This window comes from Coptis chinensis, chromosome 3, assembly GCF_015680905.1.
Source record: "Coptis chinensis isolate HL-2020 chromosome 3, ASM1568090v1, whole genome shotgun sequence".
Lineage (NCBI taxonomy): Eukaryota > Viridiplantae > Streptophyta > Magnoliopsida > Ranunculales > Ranunculaceae > Coptis > Coptis chinensis.
Window position 1 is genome coordinate 47,784,273 of NC_141458.1, and position 20,735 is coordinate 47,805,007.

Sequence of the window (20,735 nt, forward strand, 5' to 3'; positions counted from 1 at the left end):
ATTCATTTCACTGAGTGTGATTGCATTGACCATATGCAACAAGTCCTTAAACCACTAGGAATTCCCTAGTGGACGAGTTATAGTCTCGTGAGAGTTTTCCAGTGAAGGTACTCACAAACTTCATCTATACTACAACGACTAAGAAATAAAACTATTGTTTCCTTATTCATGCTCTAAATTAACTATACCTCTTACTAGCAATGCATATAGAGTAATCAAGTCAAAACCTAAGCTAATATATGCATAATAATTAATCATCTACGAATAAACATATATACAATGAGTAATGCTATGAAATGCAAGAATGTGTCCGTTTTCAAACTTTGGAATAAATAGCCCCAAGTAGGTTCTCACATAAAAGTCAAGACAAAAATCACTCTGATTTTTCCACTCAAGTTTTGCTACTCTAGTGTGCAAGTGGGCATACTTTACCTTACAATCTCAATGACCCACAAGGAAGCCAAAGTTGATCAAACACATCTGCCACTTTACTATCCCCACTAACCTATTCCTAATTGAGCTAGAGGTCTTTATTAGGTGTCATGGGGATTAGGAGATGGTTTAAGAAGGAAGGAAATGGATATTCAAAAGGGACAAGTCTGAGATAATAGAGTCTTCATATTATGTAACTAGAGAAAACCTTGTTATTTACTTTTTGCTTCTACACTTTGTTTCCATCCTTAGCTATATTTTTTTTTCCCTTTTTCTTTGGCTTTTGACTCCTTTTATTCTATTTTTTGGAGTTTTTATTTTATTTCTATTTTTATTTTTCTTTTCTTTGGATGGAAACTTATTTTCTTTATTTTTTCTCAAGCAATTAACTAACTTTTTGTTTACATGTGTTTTTTCTTCTTTCTTTTTTTTTTATTTCTATTCTCGGACTTATCTAAATTGGGTAGGTTGATTTTTTTTTTTTTTTTTTTTTTTTTTTTTTTTGTAACAGGGTAAAGGATTTGTGGTTTATGAAAGGGCTAATGAAAGGCTCAGTGGGGCGACTAGCGGAAAATATACTTAGGTTAGAATTTCTAGCTATATCTATCCAAAAAGGGCCTAAATTCTCTCTTAGGACATGGTATAGTGGTCAAGCAAGTGGACGTGTGATTTCTCTATTCGGAATATACTTCTCCCTTGTGTCATTTCTCAAATGTTTCACTTATATAATTGCTTTAGGCTATATTCTTACAGGATTTGTAGAATAAGTACTCTAGCCTAGATTTCAGAAACTTACTGCCAAACAATCATAGATACTCATGTAATATATTTATAGATAGATGCAATGCTTATTACCTACATATTAACCTAAGTTTCTAAAAACTATTCTAATGCAAAAGCTACGTGAGACTTCTAGATTATTAAGAGCATAGAGAAAGAAACAATACCAATATTCCTAAGTGTATAGCATAAACTTTTTTTTTATTTTTATTATTTTTAAGACAAATAATACGTAATATACAACCTAATATGTGCTTAACATTTACATCGTGCTTCTATACCACCCCCAAACAATTTGGGAGAAGGGGGTTCATGAAACAATTCAATAGCACAATTAAATTATGTAACTAACTTTTTTTATAATTTTTAACATTTTATAAATAAAAGTGCATAATTTATATCCTAAAAGTGTCTAATTTTTGCAAATGTTTCTATCCCACCCCCAAACAATCGAATGCTTTGTCCTCAAAGTGTAAAGAGATAAGGAAAGAATTTACCATAGAAACGTGGCAAAAATTGGTCAGACTGCAATGTAAATAAATATTGTAAAGATGATATGATAATATGAAGCACGATTAAACCGGGTAATGCATTACTAACTAACACAAACTCTACTGGAGTAAACATGACAGGCTTAGGGTGGCAACATGATTTGAAATGAATACCAAAATACGCCACCCCCAAACAAAATTGGAAAACTCTTTTTAAGTTTGAAACTTTTGTTTGGCCTATACTCTAGAAAGTTGGTATTGTACGAAAACTTGGGTCTTTTAAAGTCAGATTCCCGAGACTTGCTAGATTACTATTTTTATAGCTTTAAACTTTTTTACTTTTTATGAATTAGGTTTAATATAAAGGAAAACAATAAGCAGTAAAGACATAATTCACACCATAGAGAAACATGACTCAAGAACCAAGAAAACATGCAAGAGTGGAAAACGTGAATTATGTAAAACATGGACTTAGGATCCGGTACTTACAACCACACACTCCATAGGGAGGGCCCGGTTACCTGAATGGTGCATTCACCAATATATGGAAATGAAAGGAAATGCACCAAACACAAAAATTGAGTCATTTATAGTCAGATACTCGAGACTTTATCTAAACATATGTATGAATATGCAGTTTATCATATATCAACAACCGAAATAGTTGTGGATCGTTCCATAAATAAATATCACAAAAAACATATACAAACACAATCAAGCACCAAGATTTCCTACGACGTAGCCTAGTGGAATGAAAGCGAAATCGGATAGACCTATAACATAACCGAGCATGCACCTTATGTTTCACCTTTGAACGAGAGGGTGTCCTAGTGAATAAGTGTGGAAAAGTGAATGGTTATGGAAGATATGGTGGATTGGGATAAGTTTTAGAGGGAAAGCATGGAAAAAATGAGGATGTGGGTTTAGCACAAAACTCATTCATGGTGTAGTTAGGGACTGTCTCAAGTCTGAAAATGAAGGTGTCAAGTGGTTTATCCTTGGGAAGTATTTGTTTACTAAGTGGATTTAAAAATCATGAAGCACAGGAGAAACTAAATGATCGAAAGTGCAAACTCGAGGTTCCTTTGAAAAGGTGGAGGTGGGGGAATATTGGTGATGGAAGGTGAATGATTCTCAGCTAGAGCTCTCAAGTTCATATCATCGAAATCTTGATATATGCAAGACATTCCTCAATAGGTGGGTCAAAAGGATCACCGGGATAGAGATTGAAAAATTCATCTTCCATCATAGCATCAACGGATGAATGGTTGTTGGCAAGGGGGACTCGCTGGTGGTAAAGAAGCGTGCAAAAGAGTTGCAGGAATTCTTCTTCGATTTCGCCTACTACCGTGGAGTCATTGTTAAAGTCGGAATTTCCGGCGAAAGGAATTTGTTAATCTGTTTCTCCGAAACATGTTTTTGAAGTAATCTTGAGCTAAGCTCTCGATCATGCTAACCTCGCCATTTGTAGATGAATCGATATCGTGGTCCTCGCTTTGAAAACATTTACCTCAACAGTAAAGATGGCCAAAGGACAAGGACATCGAACCATCGCTGGCAGTTTATGAGCCGCCAAGCGAGAGCCAAGAAGGGACGCCTCTAAAATGATAGGTACAGAGTTGTTAGTGACTTCGCGGTCGAGGATAACTAAGTCGGCTGGGTAGTAAAAATTTTGGACTTTAACCACCACGTTTTCAACCACACCCTTAGGATACTTAATAGACCGATTTGCTAATTACAATGTCATTTTAGTAGGTTCCATCTCCTCTAGACCTATTTGTTTATACAAATAAAATGGGAGTAAGTTAACACTAGCCCCCAGGTCTAGTAGCGCGGTCGTCGTGTGAGAATCTCCTAAGGTGCATTGTATAGTAGGACGACCAGGGTCCTTGTACTTAACAATTCCATTATCTTAGGATAAAGTTGGGAACTGTTCAGTTAGAAAGGCGTCCTTAGGTATGTTGTTCTTACGCCTAGTAGTGCACAACTCCTTAAGAAACTTAGCGTGGTTAGGTAGCTTTTTTATAGCTTCGAGAAAAGGAAGGTTTATCGTTAGATTTTTGAAAACGTTTCTAATCTCCTCAAAGTTAGTATCCCTGGTTAGCATGGCTAATTTCTGAGGGAACGGTGGTTTCGCTCTATATTTAGCGTATGGCTCGACTTGATGTGTAACCTTGGCTTTCTGTTTCTTAGGTTGTGGTTTAACTGGTACCTCTACAGTGGTAGGTTCTTCAGTTTCTATTTCGGTATCTAGTTCGATATCCGGTGTAGGGGAGTACTAATGGGGTAACTATAGGCATAGTTACTTTGTTATCAACCACTCTTCCGAAACGGAGAGAGTGGTGATGGCATTTAGCTCACCCCACGGATGTAGTTTCCGCATTACTAGTATTACCGCTTACCTCAAAGGTCGTGGTTTGTCGCTCTAAGGTTGGGGTATATCGCTTGGCCGAAACACGCCTTTGGTCTTTCTTCTCTTGGGCTAACCGCTGGTTTAAATTATTAACGGATTGTAGAATGTGTTGGTCAGATTGAGCCATGGTTTGAAAAAGTTGTTGGCTCACTTGTATGAAGGTGTCAAGACGATCCGGTTGTGTGGGTGTAGTAGTCACGGGGTGGTGTGGATCGAGCTATGTCGCTGGTTATTTATGGGCGGATTGTGATAGTTATTATTTACCTAACGATACCTCTATTAGCATTATAATTATTATAACTACATTGACCTTGTGCTTGACTTTGTCGAGGTTGCACTTGGTTGTTATAATTATTATAATTACCCTGATCCTGTCCTTGTTGTGGTGGAGCTTGGTTATAACTGTGCGTTGGCCTAACATATTGATTATTATACCCTGTAGGTGTGACTTGTTGGTTATTTCTCCAACCGAAGTTGGAGTTTTGTCTCCAAGGGGCGTTAGGTTCACTATTAATGGAACAAGAATGTTCATAGGCTATAGGATAGTGGGAGTCGGGATGCTCAGGACTCCAACAGAAACTACATGGATTTGAATTTACATTCATGACGGGGATAGGCTTTTGTTGTACAGAAATGGCCTCTACCTTTTTTGTGAGGGATTCAATTAGAGTTTTAAGCTCAGGATCTGATTTAACCTCAAACATACTGGTAGCCTTAACTGTTGAAGAAGAAGTAGCGGAGCGGGAGTAATCATCACTACCCCCCCAATTATTATTACGCTTAGTCTGATCTTCCAAAATTTATATGCCTCCTCGGTGGCTCCTTTACTTAGGAAACTACCCCCATTCATTATGTCTAGGACTTCTTTATGGCGGTGTAGAAGTCCTTTGAAAAAGGCACGAACTAACGTGTCTTTTGCTAGGTGATGGTGTGGACACTCTATAAGGAGATCGGTGAAACGATTCCAAGCCTATGAAAATGATTCATGAGGATTACGGCGAAAAGAAGTGAATCTTGGAAAGCATTTCATCCGCCTTTAGGGGGTGGGTAAAAATGTTCCATAAACAAATGAACAAGTTTGGCCCACGAGTCCATTGAAATTAGGCGCTTTGGGCAGTTAACCAAGACGCCACCTTATCAGCTAAGGTGAAAGGGAATACCCTCAATTTAATTTGTTCCGCACCAACCGTAGGATGGTGGAATGTTATAAGGACTTGTTCAATCCTACGCGATGTAGCCGATAAGGTTTTTCATGGTTTAAACCATGAAAAGCGGGTAACAAATTAAATATATTTGGGGATGCGAAATCCCCAATCGGGTCCGCTAGAACGATGCAAGATTTAGGGGCTATCGCCAAGGCTTTATAAAAGTCGAGAGAAGAGTCTCTCTTTCTTCATCCATAATATCGGTGGTGTGTGTGAAATAGTAGCTAGAGGTGTAGTGGGTGGGAAACTAGATAGACTTGTTTGTTGACGTTGCCGTGTAATTACGTTAGTTGTTTTCTTCGACCAGGACCTTAATCTCATGCAAGACTAAGTCGAACTTAACTAAACATGCAACACTCCAAACAATTCTGATATACTAGTAGAAAACCTCTAACCGAGATCACGAGGTGTGGAAGAAAGGAATACCTGATTCCCTTCCTTGCTTCGCTTATGAATAGCGTCTTGTTTACGCATGTTCAGTGTATATAACAAGTTAAAACACTGAAAAACTTGAAAAATCGGAGTTCGAAACAAACCTGTAGAAATCCGGAAAATTTGGCTTTGGCGCTGGCGCGCCGCAGATAGGCGCCGGTCCCTCCCAAGAAGTGAGCGCAGGTCGCGCTTGGTATGAGGGCGGGTCGTCGCTCGAGGTCCAAGAATCGAGGGCAGGTCGCTACTAGGTATGAGGGCGGTCAGCGCGGGTCCGAATATAGGGCGTAGGCACGCTCCTTATAGGCGCGGTCGCGCTCAGTGTATATTTTTGCGGAACTTTTTCAACGCTGAAATAGACAACCACAGTATGAATCAAACAAGGGTGGGTGGGTTTAATGGGACTTAAAAATGACTAATTATACTATGAAAACAATGCTAAAGTGCACTAAGATGGCAGCGGCGCCATTTGATAATAGATAAAAGATTGAGTTTACCTACGAAATGAACGATGAATTCAAAACGTAAGTAAACTAAAACTTAACTTTTCTATGTGTTCTCTATATCAAAGATTTGTCTACTCTCTATCTTGCGATAGTGCGGAGTAGGAAGTTCTTTCCACTCCTAGTCCTTCCGCATGTTGTGTTCTCGTATTCTAATTACTCTCTCTAAGTCTAGAGAGATTTACGAGGTGTTATGCTACAATGCAACTACCCACAAGTTACAAATACTCAACTACGTGATTCAACTACGGAAATGCTACGTTGATTCTATATTGAGGAATTAGGGGGGATTGATTCCACCTTAACTCAACTTAACTCTCTAACGACGAATCTTCGTAATCTGAATTGAACTGCTACACAGAACAATTGGTTCTTCCTAATCCCTAATTACACATGGCATTTCTACCAATTCGTAACTAGCGTGTGAACGATTAACCCCATTCTCATGGTAAATTAATCGTTTCTAGAGTGGAATAGGAAATTACGGTGACTCTACGATAATCGAAATCAAGCTTTCATCAAGGCTTCTCAACCCCCTCTAATGGAGGTTTAGCTGAGAATTATTCCGCTATCATTTCCATATGAATCTAAACTAAACATAATATAAAGAATTGAACTTTACTTAATTTAACTAACAATACTTCAATCTAATTAAACTAAGAAATGATAACAAACAAGAATTTAAACTAGATCTATAAATGTAAAATGACAAAATCGAAATGAGTAATAATAACTATTTTATTTATCTAATGAAATGAAGAACAATGATTCAAATGTTTAAACTAAAACAAGAACTTGAAACTAATTAATTAAAACTAATTAAATCTAGATCTACTTTTTCTAACCTAGCTACCATTACAAGGAACTAGTTTTCTAAATAAAACTAGATAACTTAAGAACTAAGTTTTACTTTGTTTTTATATGTTTCAGATCCAAAAATCGTTCATGGGCTTGGAGCCATGTTTTGGGCCAGAGAATCAGGCCCAAAACCCAATTCTTTCAGTCCAAAAAGGGCTCTTCAGCTGCAGTTGGCTTCGACAGATGTTTCGTCCACTATAGTCCTCTGATTGGATCAAGGCTTGGCCCATTGGAAAGCTCTTTCCGAGCCGGTCGTTTTGACATAAGGTAGACCCAATTCCGAGGTCTGACTCCAAAGATATGGTCTTCGGAAGTTCTGCTGACTTTGTGCACTTTTTCTGCCCGCGTGGACTTTGACTTTTCATCTTTTGACCGGGCTTTACAAAGGCTTTGTCTTCTTGAATCTTGGCCTTTAATCATAGAACTTCTTAGCAACCAACCCTTGCTCCATTATCTCGCTAAAGTGGTACATATCTGCACATAATGGACTTTGAAGCCTGAAATACATAAAAACACGTAATCAGTATTAACTCTTAATTATTACTCACATAATTGGTCTAAAAGTATGATTATTAAGGGGTTAAAACTACAGTTTTGGGCTCTTATCAAACCATTTGATAAAAGTGAAATAATTGAATTAGTCTACTCACGAAATGAACGATGAAATCAAAACGTAAGTAAACTAAAACTAATCTTATGGGTCTATATTTTTATCAAAGATTTCTACTCTCAATCCTATGAGGTATAGTGGAGTAGAGTGATTCGTTCCACTCCTAGTCCTTCCGCATGCTTGTTCTCACGTGTAAGTACTCTACTTAAAGTCAATGAGAGATTTACGAATGAGGCAACTAGACTACGATGCAACTACCCACAAAATGCAACTAGTCGACTATGGGAATAACTAAGGGAATGCTACGTTGATTCGATGATAAGGAGTTAGAGGGGGATTGATTCCACCTTAACTCGACTTAATCCTATTAACGACGAATCGTCATAATCCGAATTGAACTGCTTTGCAGAACAAGCGGTTCTTCCTAATCCCTAATTACACATAGCATTCCTACCAATTCATAACTAGCATGTGAACGATTAAACCCATTCTCATGGTGAACTAATCGTTTCTAGAGTGGACAGGAATTTACGACGATTCTACGATATTCGGAATCAAGCTTTCATCAAGACTTCTCAACCCCTCTAATGGAGGTTTAGCCAAGAATCATTACGCCAATCATTTCCGATTACATTTAAACTAAACATGATATAAAGAATTGAAATTTACTTAATTAAACAATAATGAAATCTAATTTAATGACTCAAATGAAATAAGGACAGGAATTGAAATTAGATCTAGAAATGGAAATGACAAAATCGAAATTGATAAAAATACTACTTTATTGATCTAATCAAAATGAAGAACAAGATTCAAAGGTTTAATCTAATACAATAATTGAAATGGAACTAAACTACATGAAAAACTAGATCTAGAATTCATTAATGGAGGCTAACTAATCTAAATCTAATCTAGGTCTAACTATCTACCATTAACAAAGAGCTAAGCTTTTGTTTTTATACATTTAGATCCAAAAATCGTGGATGGGCTTGGAGCCATGTTTTGGGCCAGAGAATCAGGCCCAAAACCCAATTCTTTCAGTCCAAAAAGGCCTCTTCAGCTGCAGTTGGCTTCAACAGACTTTTCGTCCACTTCTGCTCATCTGATTGGATCAAGTCTTAGACCATTGAAAAGCTCTTTCCGAGCCGGTCGTTTTGACATAAGGTAGGCCTCATTCCGAGGTCTGAGTCCAAAGATATGGTCTTCGGAAGTTCTATTGACTTTGTGCAATCAAGCTTTACCATGCGTGGACTTTGACTTTCCATCTTCCTCGACGGGCTTTACAGAGGCTTTGTCTTCTTGAAAATTGGCCTTTAATCACAGAACTCCTTAGCAACCGACCTTTGCTCTTTTATCTCGCTAAAAAGTGGCACATTCCCGCATTATAATGGACTTTGAAGCCCTGAAATGCATAAAAACACGTAATCGGTATTAACTCTTAATTATTACTCACATAATTGGTCTAAAAGTATGATGGTTAAGGGGTTAAAACTACAGTTTTGGGCTCTTATCAAACCACCCCAAACAGCATTTTGCTTGTCCTCAAGCAAAGATGAGAAATTAGAATAAGTGACCAAAAATGGAGTTCTATCTACTCGCGTTTACTGAGTCGATTGCATTGACCATATGCAACAAGGCCTTAAACCACTAGGAATTCCCTAGTGGACGAAGTTATAGCCTCGTGAGAGTTTTCCAGTGAAGGTACTCACAAACTTCATCTATACTACAACGACTAAGAAATAAAACTATTGTTTCCTTATTCATGCTCCAAATTATCTATACATCTCACTAGCTATGAACAAGAATAACCAAGTCAAAAACCTAAGCTAATATATGCATAATAATCAATCATCTATAATAAACATATATACAATGAGTAATACTATGAAATGTCTAGCAGGTCCGTTTCTGAAAATCGGAATAACGTCCTTAAGTAGGTTCTCACAATAATAGTCAAGATACAACACTCTGATTTTTCCACTCAAGTTTCGCTACTCTAGTGTCAAAAGGGGCACACTTTACCCTACAATCTCAATGACAACAACGAAGCCGGAGTCGATCAAACATATCTGCCACTTACTATCACACTAACCTATTCCTAATAGAGCTAGAGGTCTTTATTAGGTGTTAAGGGGATTAGGAGATGGTTTAAGAAGAAAGGAAATGGATATTCAAAAAGGACAAGTCTGAGATAATAGAGTCATCATATTATGTAACTAGAGAAAACCTTGTTATTTACTTTTGCTTCTACAATTTGTTTCCATCCATCCTTAGCCATATATATATATATATATATATATATATATATATATATATATATATATATATATATATATATATATATATATATATATATATATATATATATTTATTTTTTTTTTTTTTTGGCTTTTTGACTCCCTTTTTATTCTATTTTTTTTGAGTTTTATTTTATTTTTATTTTTATTTTTCTTTTCCTTGGATGGAAACTTCTTTTCTTTATTTCTGAAGCAACTAACTAATTTTTGTTTACACAGGTTTTTCTCTTCTTCTTTCTTCCTCATTCTATTCTCAGACTTATTCTAAATTGGGTAGGTTGATTTATATATATTTTTTTTTTTTTTTTTTTGTAACAGGGTAAAGGAATTGTGGTTCATGGAAGGCTAAGGAAAGGCTCAGAGGGGCGACTAGTGGAAAATAATTCATAGGTTTGAATTTCTGGCAATATCGATCCAAAGAGGGCCTAAATTCTCGCTTAGGATATGGCATAGTGATCAAGCAAGTGGACGTGTGATATCTCTATCCGGATTTTACTTATCCCTTGTGTCATTTCTCGAATGTTTCGCTCATATCAGGCTTTAGGCTATATTCTCACAGGATTTGTAGAATAAGTACTCTAGCCTAGATTTCAGAAACTTACTGCTAACAATCATAGATACTCATGTAATATATTTATAGATAGATGCAAAGATTATTACCTACATCTTAACCTGAGTTTCTAACAGTTATTCTAATGCAAAAGCTACGTGAGACTTCTAGATTGTTAAGAGCATAGAGAAGGAAAACAATACCACTATTCCTAAGTGTATAGCATGAACTTATTTATTTATATTTTTGGATTTTTAAAATTTTAACTAGAAAACAAATGTATATTAACTCTATCTATATCCTAACAGATGCCTTAATTAGACGAGTTTCTATGCCCCCAAACAAAAAGCATGCTTTGTCCTCAAAGCATTTAAATAAAGAGGGTAGTAAAAATACCATTGAAACGTGTGAAATTCAGGAACATCTACAAAACAAAGTTAAAACATACTAATATAGGAAATAAAAACTGACACAACTTTATACGAGTTCTACCCATTATGGGGTTAACAAGAATGAAATTGCTTGGGACATAAGCAGACACTAACTAGAATGAACACTTACCTTATTCCCCGCATTACTCGTCATCTTCCTCATTCTCTTCTTTCATAAAGAAGTGAGGTTCCTTCGCTGGCCCGCCATTCAATGATAATTTGCCGGGCTTCCCGCCATTTATCATCTATGATTGCTAACCTATTAAGAGCCACTTGATCCGACGGGGTGTAGGGTGCAACCGGATGAGGTTGTATCCTCCACCCTTTGCCAAGTCATTACGCACGGAAAGATCGAATAATACTATTGGTGGGTCGCATAAAGTGTCGATCGTGAATCCAATCCGTGAAGGAAGCGTGTACAAAAAACAGGAAAGAAACATAGCATAATACGAGAAACTAGAGCGGGCATAAGAAGGTACTTATGCCTCATGCTATGGGATCGAGCTAAACTAGACATCAAGGTTCGGGGAAGGTCATGACACATACGTCCCGTGGCTAAAGCAAGGAAGACGCTGCAAGTGACATCATTCACAGAAGAAAAACGCCATTCCCCAAAAATGTTTAGCATGATCCAAAACATAACAGTTCCTATGTTCATGGACAGGCTACCAAAGGTGACGTTATATTCCCCTTGGTCCTCAATACGGAAAATGCCCGCGCCATACGACTCATGCAAAAACTCATAAGTGTAGACATACATATTATCGACCCAATAGCACCATGGGTCTTGTATTTCAGCGGGCATAGCCAGTCCAAGAACAAATGCCAGCAAGAACCTGGTAATTTCCATTGGTTCATTATCAATGTTGATGGAGAACACTTGTTCTCCATCTGGTCTTTCAAAGAAAATGCAGTTATCATAAAAATAAGATGCTAGAGTCGGAGAATAAAGTGCATCCGGTCTTACCATAAGCGGCTCCCAGCCAACGAATGTGATCCCTTCGCGAAACCAAGCACCATAAGTAGTGCTTTGGAACAAATCTTCGAAAGACTGTTCGGTATCAATGTTGGAGATGTCATCTCAAAATTATGCTTTGGAATAGCTGCGAATGATCCGATACTACGCGCCAAAAGCCGGATATTTTCGGTCCACGGAAGTCGGTGCCGAGCGCTCGATAGCGCTGATCGCTCGAAGAAATTGAAATTTCCAGTTGTTTGGCGGTCACGCCAGCTTGGCAAAGCGAGCGCCTCCGACAAAAACTCAAAAAAATATCTGAGCCGAAAGCTCCTCTGTAGAGGCGCTGAAAAGCTTCGAGTCGCGTAAACTCGAAAATGAGCCAAACGAGGAATCAGCGGGAGTGAAAGGTGAGTGATGGAGTTTAGGTGTAGTGTGAGTTGTGAGGATAGATTGTATCAAGTTTATATAGGTTTAAAATTGCTAAAATGGATTGGAAAGTTGCCAAAACTAATTACGGCAGTTTCCGGAAATCCTAAAATTTCCAAACCCGAAAACGGAAACAACTCATATCCTTGATTCTAATTCAAACCTAGTATCTTTTGGGTTGATTTTATGATAGAATGTACCTATTTAATCTAGATTTCATCCTACAATGATACTCAATCATAGATATGCCTAAACGGCAAAATTTTCACCTTGACTCCGCAATAAATTCTAACACGAGGGTTATAAAAATAATGCTTGAATTGATAAAACCACCCCCAAACAAGTTGGGAAGGTAGGATCAATATGAAACAACCACGCATACTGAAAATAACCCCTTATATTAAAATTTTCATTCGGAGTACATTACACTACAAAATTCAAATTACAGAAATAAACTTGCAATAAAATAAATAACAATAATGAAATTACAAATAAAACATAAAACATCAAACTATACTATCCCTAGCTACTCCGGAACTGGTGGCGGAGGGAACATGCTCCAGAGACTGCTTCTGAGCTCCTGAAGAGCTAGCACCATTCATCCCTTCGCCGGCGGCGCTTCGTGCTGGATGGTGTGTCCTCGGCGAGAGTCCCGTGAGGTGGGAATCGAAAGATCTCTAGATCGAAACGGGCGCTGAGCTTTCAATTCATTGTTCATCGTTTGGGGGTGGTTTGATAAGAGCCCAAAACTGTAGTTTTAACCCCTTAACAATCGTACTTTTAGACCAATTATGTGAATAATAAGTAAGAGTTAATACTGATTACGTGTTTTTATGCATTTCAGGCTTCAAAGTCCATTATGTGCATAAATGTGCCACTTTAGCGAGATAAAGGAGCAAAGGTCGGTTGCTAAGGAGTTCTGTGATTAAAGGCCAATTTCCAAGAAGACAAAGCCTCTGTAAAGCCCGGTCAAAAGATGAAAAGTCAAAGTCCACGCGGGCGTAAAACAAAGGCACAAAAGTCAACAGAACTTCCGAATACCATATCTTTGGACTCAGACCTCGGAATTGGGCCTACCTTACGTCAAAACGACCGGCTCGGAAAGAGCTTTCCAATGGTCTAATCCTTGGCCCAATCAGAGGAGCAGAAGTGGACAAAAAGTCTGTCGAAGTCAACTGCAGCTGAAGAGGCCTTTTTGGACTGAAAGAATTGGGTTTTGGGCCTGATTCTCTGGCCCAAAACATGGCTCCAAGCCCATGCACAATTTTTGGATCTGAAAGTATAAAAACAAGAGCTTGACTCTTTGTTAATGGTAGATAGTTAGGTTAGAAAATAAATTAGGTTAGGATAAGAAAAGTAGCCATTAAACCTTAGTTCTAGATCTAGTTTTAAATTAATTAATTAGTTTTTATTCTTGCCTTAAATTTAGTATTAAATTATTGTTATTGCTATTCATTAGATAAATAAAGTTAATTAGTTCTCCATAATGTAGTTTCATTTTCATTTATTTATTAGCTTAAATCCTTAGATTTACTTATTTGTCATTATTAGTTTAATTCAATTATTGCATGAGTAGTTTCGAATTGAGTTTAAACAAGTAAAGTTCAAATCTTTATATTATGTCTTGTTTAGATTCCATGAGAAATGATAGTTTAATGACTCTAGGCTAACCCTCCATTAGAGGGGTTGAGGAAGCCTTAAAGAAAACTTGATTTTGTTAGCTTAGAATTTGTCTTGATAATCTATTCAATTCTAGAAGTAATTAGTTCACCATGAGAATGGGTTTAATGCTTCACATGCTAGTTATTACTTGGTAGAGATTGCCATGAATAGTTAGGGATTAGATTTACCAATTGTTATGTGATAGCATTTCAATTTGGAGTGCGACAGTTCTTGGTTAGTAGATTAAGTAGAGTTAAAGGGCGAAATCAATCCCCTAATTCCTTATCATAGAGTCCAGCTTAGTATTTCATTGTTGAATTATCGTATCTTGTTAGTATAAATTGAATCCGTAGTATAATCATAGAATAGATATTTCATATAACACATTACTCTCACCATTGTTCTTTGTGTTTGTTCAATTGAATTTGTTTAAGTCTTGAGAGTTAAGAGTGGAATGATTCCGTACTCTATATATTGCATGAATATATATGTGAGAGTAGGAAATAAATTATTGATACCGTAAGAATAAGATTAGAGTAATCTAATTGAGTTTTTTCGGGTTATCAAATGGCGCCGCTGCCATCTTAATCTCGTTCAAGACAAGAATTCAATTGCTTGAATCCAAAGGGCAATCCCCCATTCTCTACCCACCCACCTTTTAATTTTTCATTCTTGTTTCTTGAATTTTTGAACCTGCTCAATCGCTTTTGCATAGGGGCTGGATTCACAGAGAAAAACACTGCGGTGAAGGTATTTCTAAATTTTCGAAAATTCTGAAAATTTTCATACATATTATTTAATGTGTTTTTGATTTATTGGAATATTTTCAGATTTTTCAAAGTTGTTTTACCTTGTGAAAATAATACGATCCTTACAGTGCTGCATTTCAGTTTTCACACTGTATTTTCTTGAAAAACAGACGAGTAAGGTTACTTAGGGAGTTCTAAAAATTCTATAATTTTTACAGGAGTATCTATCCTAACTAAGGAGTTTGTAGTAAGAATTTGATGAGTTTTTGATTTGTTTTGACCTCCTAAATAGTAGAGTGTTTCCAGTGTGTTTCTGCAGTGTTGCAAACACTTAATATCTGAAACACCAGCCAATAAGGAGAGGTTGTAGAACTCTAATTGCTCTAAAGTTTTTACAGGAACAGGTAGGATCTGTCAGAAGTCTCCAGTAAAAGTTTGGCAATTTTTGAATTTGTTTTGATGGGTTAACCATTCGGTTGTTTGTATTGTGTCCGAAAACCGTTTTGTAAACTTTGAAGGGTTGTAGAGGGACTTTCACAGCTTCGATTGATCTAAAATTTCACAAGCTACTTGATAAACGTCTTAGCAAATTACTGTAAAAATTTCAGATTTTTTGGAGTACGATAAAAGGCCTAAAACTTGAAAACCCTGGCGCGACGACCCCGCCTAAACCGAAACGACCGCCCAAAACACCGGACATTCGACAAAATAGAGGGCACTCGCGCCCTCAAGGGAAAATTCAGTGTGAACAGCCCAATTTTCATAGGTAAATGCAAATTTTTATGTCTTCAAGTTACTCAGTGTTTCTCACTTGTTAAATACACTGAGATCGGCAGATACAAGACGCCATTCAAACGCTGTAGCAAGGAGGCATTCGGTATTCCTTCTTCCACCTCGCCTCTTACGTGGGAGTTTTAATTCTAGTATAATCAGGCTTGTTTTCTTAAAACGAAATACCACATGCCTATCTAGAAATGTATGCTTAGAGTTGTGGTTGCATATTAATTGCCCTATAGTATATTTGAAAACCAATATGGCATATCAATATGTAGACCAACAATCATATGATAATTATACAAACCCTTCACCATGTTCATGCTTTGCGGTAGTCCGACCATTGGGCTTCTCAATGCCCATCATATCAAGAGCAATCATGTAATTATTATGAAAACCCTTCACCATGTTCATGTTGTGGTAGTCCCGATCATTGGGCTTCTCAATGCCCATCATATCAAGAGCAATCTTGTAATTATTATGGGAACCCTTCACCATGTTCATGTTGTGGTAGTCCTAACCATTGGGCTTCTCAAGGCCCATCATATCAAGAGTCCGAGCCTACTATAGGATATAATAATAATTATGAGCCTCAATTTTCAAATTTTTTATAGTGACTCATATAATCAAGAGTTTTCTAGTCATCCAAACTATTCATGTAATTCCACCAATAACAATCAACCAGACCATTCAAATTTTAACCTAACCCATCACAAGATTTACATCAACCAGAGTCACTCAAACGCCAATAACTATGACTATCAAACACCATACCAACCAGACCACACCACCAAGCTTCCCTCAGCTAACAACATTTGATGAAATAATGGCCCAAAACAAAATAATACTTCAGAAATAAAACCGAACCTAAAGAAACTAGGTTCACCTCGCATGCGGACATTTCTACCATGCCGGAGATCGACACTATTCCCATAACTAACCCAATCAACCTAGTTCACACCTACCCTACATTTCATGAACCATTACCTTCCTCAAGACCCTCCCATTAACCATGATATTAACTCCACACCCCACCGGATGAGGAAATTCTTGAAGACAACTCTTTAGGACTAGTTTCGATGACCACTCAAACTTGAGCGATGGCTCAGGAACTTCCCAATCGATCCACCGACGATGAATATAATGATTACACTTTTAGAAGATATTTATAAAGGTGTGACGAAGGAAGAATTTGATAACTATTGGCATTCTCGTAATATGGACCCTCCTGTTGAGCATGTCCAGCCTTTGAGTTTGCTAACTGCACTTTCGGGCCGGATGATGTCTCGACACATTCAGATGAGGCCATTGATGATACTTGTAGTGTTTTAGAGGAAGAGGGTGAGGACATGGAGATTAACAATTCAAATCTAAGGCATGAACAAGTTGATGTGCAAGAAAACGAGGAAGTTACATCTTTAGAGCAATGTGAATCTCAATTCAGTTTGGCAGCTGAGGAAATAACAAGGAAAGAAATAGAGGAAAATCTTAAAGATAAAGCCACGAACCACAACCTTGTGGATTCAGCTAAGCCAGATGTAGAGTTCTTAAGAGCATGTGAGGATCCACCACCCGATGAACCACCACCAACCAACCACCATCCACCGAAAGTTACCACCTCCTATAATCCAACCATCTACCGAACTAAGCCATCCATTCACCCACCATTTAAAAGGAACCTCGATTTTGCCCTTGAGCCAATTGCCTCAGAGACCATCTATAATTTTTTCAACCCTCACAGTGAAGAATGTTTGCCTAGCACACAATCCCATGAGTACACCATTCCGGTAATTGAGAGACAAGCTCTGACCGAGTGTAGTGAGAAACCTAGTTTGTCTTATTTTTCCTCATCTGAGCTTCATGAAAGACATCAGGATCCACACTTCATTCCCTTCTCACCTAAAGTATCGCTAATTCATCTTTTTGGTCATTCCAACTATTTAAAACAATTACAACATGATGGTTTGCATATGTTCTTTGATAGGATACATAAGTTTTCATTCCTTTGCTTACATGTTTGCTTCCAATTATACAACATTATTCTGTTTGGGGGTGCATTTAGTATCATGTTTTATGGCTAGACCCCCAACTCTTCCGACTATTTGTTTATAGTTGACTACGCATCATCCACTTTGTGCCACCCCAGTTTCATGCTTGTTTGGGGGTGTGCACAGTCTAGGGGAATCTGACGTAAAATGACCCCACATTAAGTCTCGAGAATCTGACTTTAAAAGACCCACGTTTTAAAACAAATTTTTACAAACCTGTTTTCAAAAATTTGTTTGGGGGTGGGGTGTTTGGTTTTTCCATTCTTGATCACTCAAATTCCTATTCTTACCCCCACCTCGCTCCCTTGAAGAGTAGCTAGATTTCTTCTTGTTTGTTATTTTGATGTTGTTTTTTTTTTTTTTTTATTTTTAGTAGATAGGATGTTACGTTGTTAAATTCCGTAGTTAACTTTGAATTTGGTAGTTAAATGTTGTTTGAAATTCAATTTTAATATAATGTTGTTCTTTTCAAATTGTGCATGGATTTTATTGTTAATCCCACCTTCCCGAATTGTTTGGGGGTGGTATTATTTATTCTATCATGATTTGTAGAAGATCCTCCATTTTAGAGTTTGTTTTGGAGTGAAGGTTGAGAATATTGTCGTAATTGACATACCTATGATTAGATGTGGTGGTAGGATGAAATCTAAGAGAGTTTAGAATTTACTAGTCTAAATCCAGTATAAAAGATATTAGGGTTGTTATAGAATCAAGAATATGAGTTGTTTCCATTTTCGGTTCGGAATTTTATTGTTTAAAAATTGCCTTAAAGCTTTTTGGCAACCTACTGATTCATTTTAACAATTCAAAACCTATAAAAACTTCATTCATTCTACACTCACAACCCACACTACACCTAACTTCCACCACTCACCTTTCACTCCCGCGATTCCCTCGCTTCGCTCATTTTCCGAAGTTTCAAAGAACTCCGAAGCGACTCGCTTCTTCTACAGAGCGCTCGCTCGCTCAGATATTTTTTCTGAATTTTTGTCGAAGGCCCCAAGCATAAGCGACCAGCTCAAACACCGGAAATTCCAAATACTTTCAGAGCGACTTTCGCTACCGCGACTTCGCGGGAGCGAAAATTTCCAGTTTTTCGCGAGTAGTATCCGGATCATTCGCAGCTTTTCCCAAAGCGTAATTTTGAGATGACATCTCCAACATTGATACCGGAACAGTCTTTCGAAGATTTGTTCCAAAGCACTACTTATGGTGCTTGGTTTCGCAAGGCGATCACATACGTTGGCTGGGAACCGCTTATGGTTCTTGCTAGCATTTGTTCTTGGACTTGCCATGCCCGCTGAAATACAAGACCCATGATGCTATTGGGTAGATAATATGCATGTCTACACTTATGACTTTTTGCATGAGGCTTATGGGGCAGGCATTTTCCGTATCGAGGACCAAGGTGAATATAACGTCGCCCTTGGTAGCCTGTCCGCGAATATAGGAACTGTTATGTTTTGGATCATGCTAAACATTTTAGGGGAATGGCATGTTTTCTTCTGTGAATGATGCCACTTGCAGCGTCTTCCTTGCTTTAGACACGGGACGTATGTGTTATGACCTTCCCAGAACCTTGATGTCTAGTTTAGCACGAGCCCATAGCATGAGGCATAAGTATCTTCTTATGCCTGTTTTAGTTTGCCGTATTATGCTATGTTTCTTCCCTATTTTTTGTGCCCGTTTCACGGATTGGGTTGGGGTCGAAATTATGAGACCGACCAATTGTATTATCCGATCTTTCCGTGCAATGACTTGGCAAGGGTGGAGGATACAACCTCATCAAGTTGCACCTTTACACCCCCCATCCAAAGTGGCGCTTTTAACAGGTTAGCATCCATAGATGATAAATGGTGGCAAGCTTGGCAAATTATAATGGCATGGCAGGATGCGAAGGAACCTCACTTCTTTATAGAAGAGGAGGATGACGAGTAAACGCTGGAGTGGAGGTAAGTTTTTAGTTTCAATTAGTGTCTGCTTATGTCCCAAGCAATTTCATTCTTGTTAACCCCATAAAGGGTAGAACTCTTATAGAGTTGAGTCAGTTTTTATTTCCTATATTAGTACGTTCTAACTTTGTTTTGCAGATATCCCTGAATTTCACGCGTTTCAATGGTATTTTTCCTACCCTCTTTATTTTAATGCTTTGAGGACAAAGCTTGCTTCTTGTTTGGGGGCATATAGAAACACGTGTAATTAAGGCATCTGTTAGGATATAGATAGGTATAATATGCACTTGTTTTCTAGTTAGAATTTTAAAAAATTCAAAAATATAAATAAATAAGTTATGCTATACACTTAGGAATATTGGTATTGTTTTCTTTCTCTATGCTCTTAACAATCTAGAAGTCTCAATGAAGCTTTTTGCATCGTAATAATTGTTAGAAACTTAGGTTAATATGTAGGTAATAATTTTTGCATCTATCAATAAATATATTACATGAGTATCTATGATTGTTAGCATGAAGTTTCTGAAATCTAGGCTAGAGTACTTATTCTACAAATCCTCGTGAGAATATAGCCTAAAAGCCTTATATGAAGCCGAAACATTCAAGAAATGACACAAGGGAGAAGTAAAATCCGGATAGAGATATCACACGCCCACTTGCTTGATCACTATGCTATATCCTAAGCGAGAATTTAGGCCCTCTTTGGATCGATATAGCCAGAAATTCAAACCTATGAATTATTTTCCGCTAGTCGCCCCTATGAGCCTTTCCTTAGCCTTCCATGAACCACAATTCCTTTACCCTGTTACAAAAACAAAACAAAATAAAAAAATATATATATAAATCAACCTACCCAATTTAGAATAAGTCTGAGAATAGAATGAGGAAGAAAGAAGAAGAGAAAAATCTGTGTAAACAAAAATTTCTTAGTTGCTTCAGAAAATAAAGAAAAGAAGTTTCCATCCAAAGAAAAGAAAAAAAAATAAATAAAAACTCCAAAAAAAAATAAATAAAAGGAGTCAAAAGCCAAAGAAAAAGAAAAAAATATGGCTAAGGATGGAAACAAAGTGTAGAAGCAAAAGTAAATAACATGGTTTTCTCTAGTTACATAATATGAAGACTCTATTATCTCAGACTTGTCCTTTTTGAATATCCATTTCCTTCTTT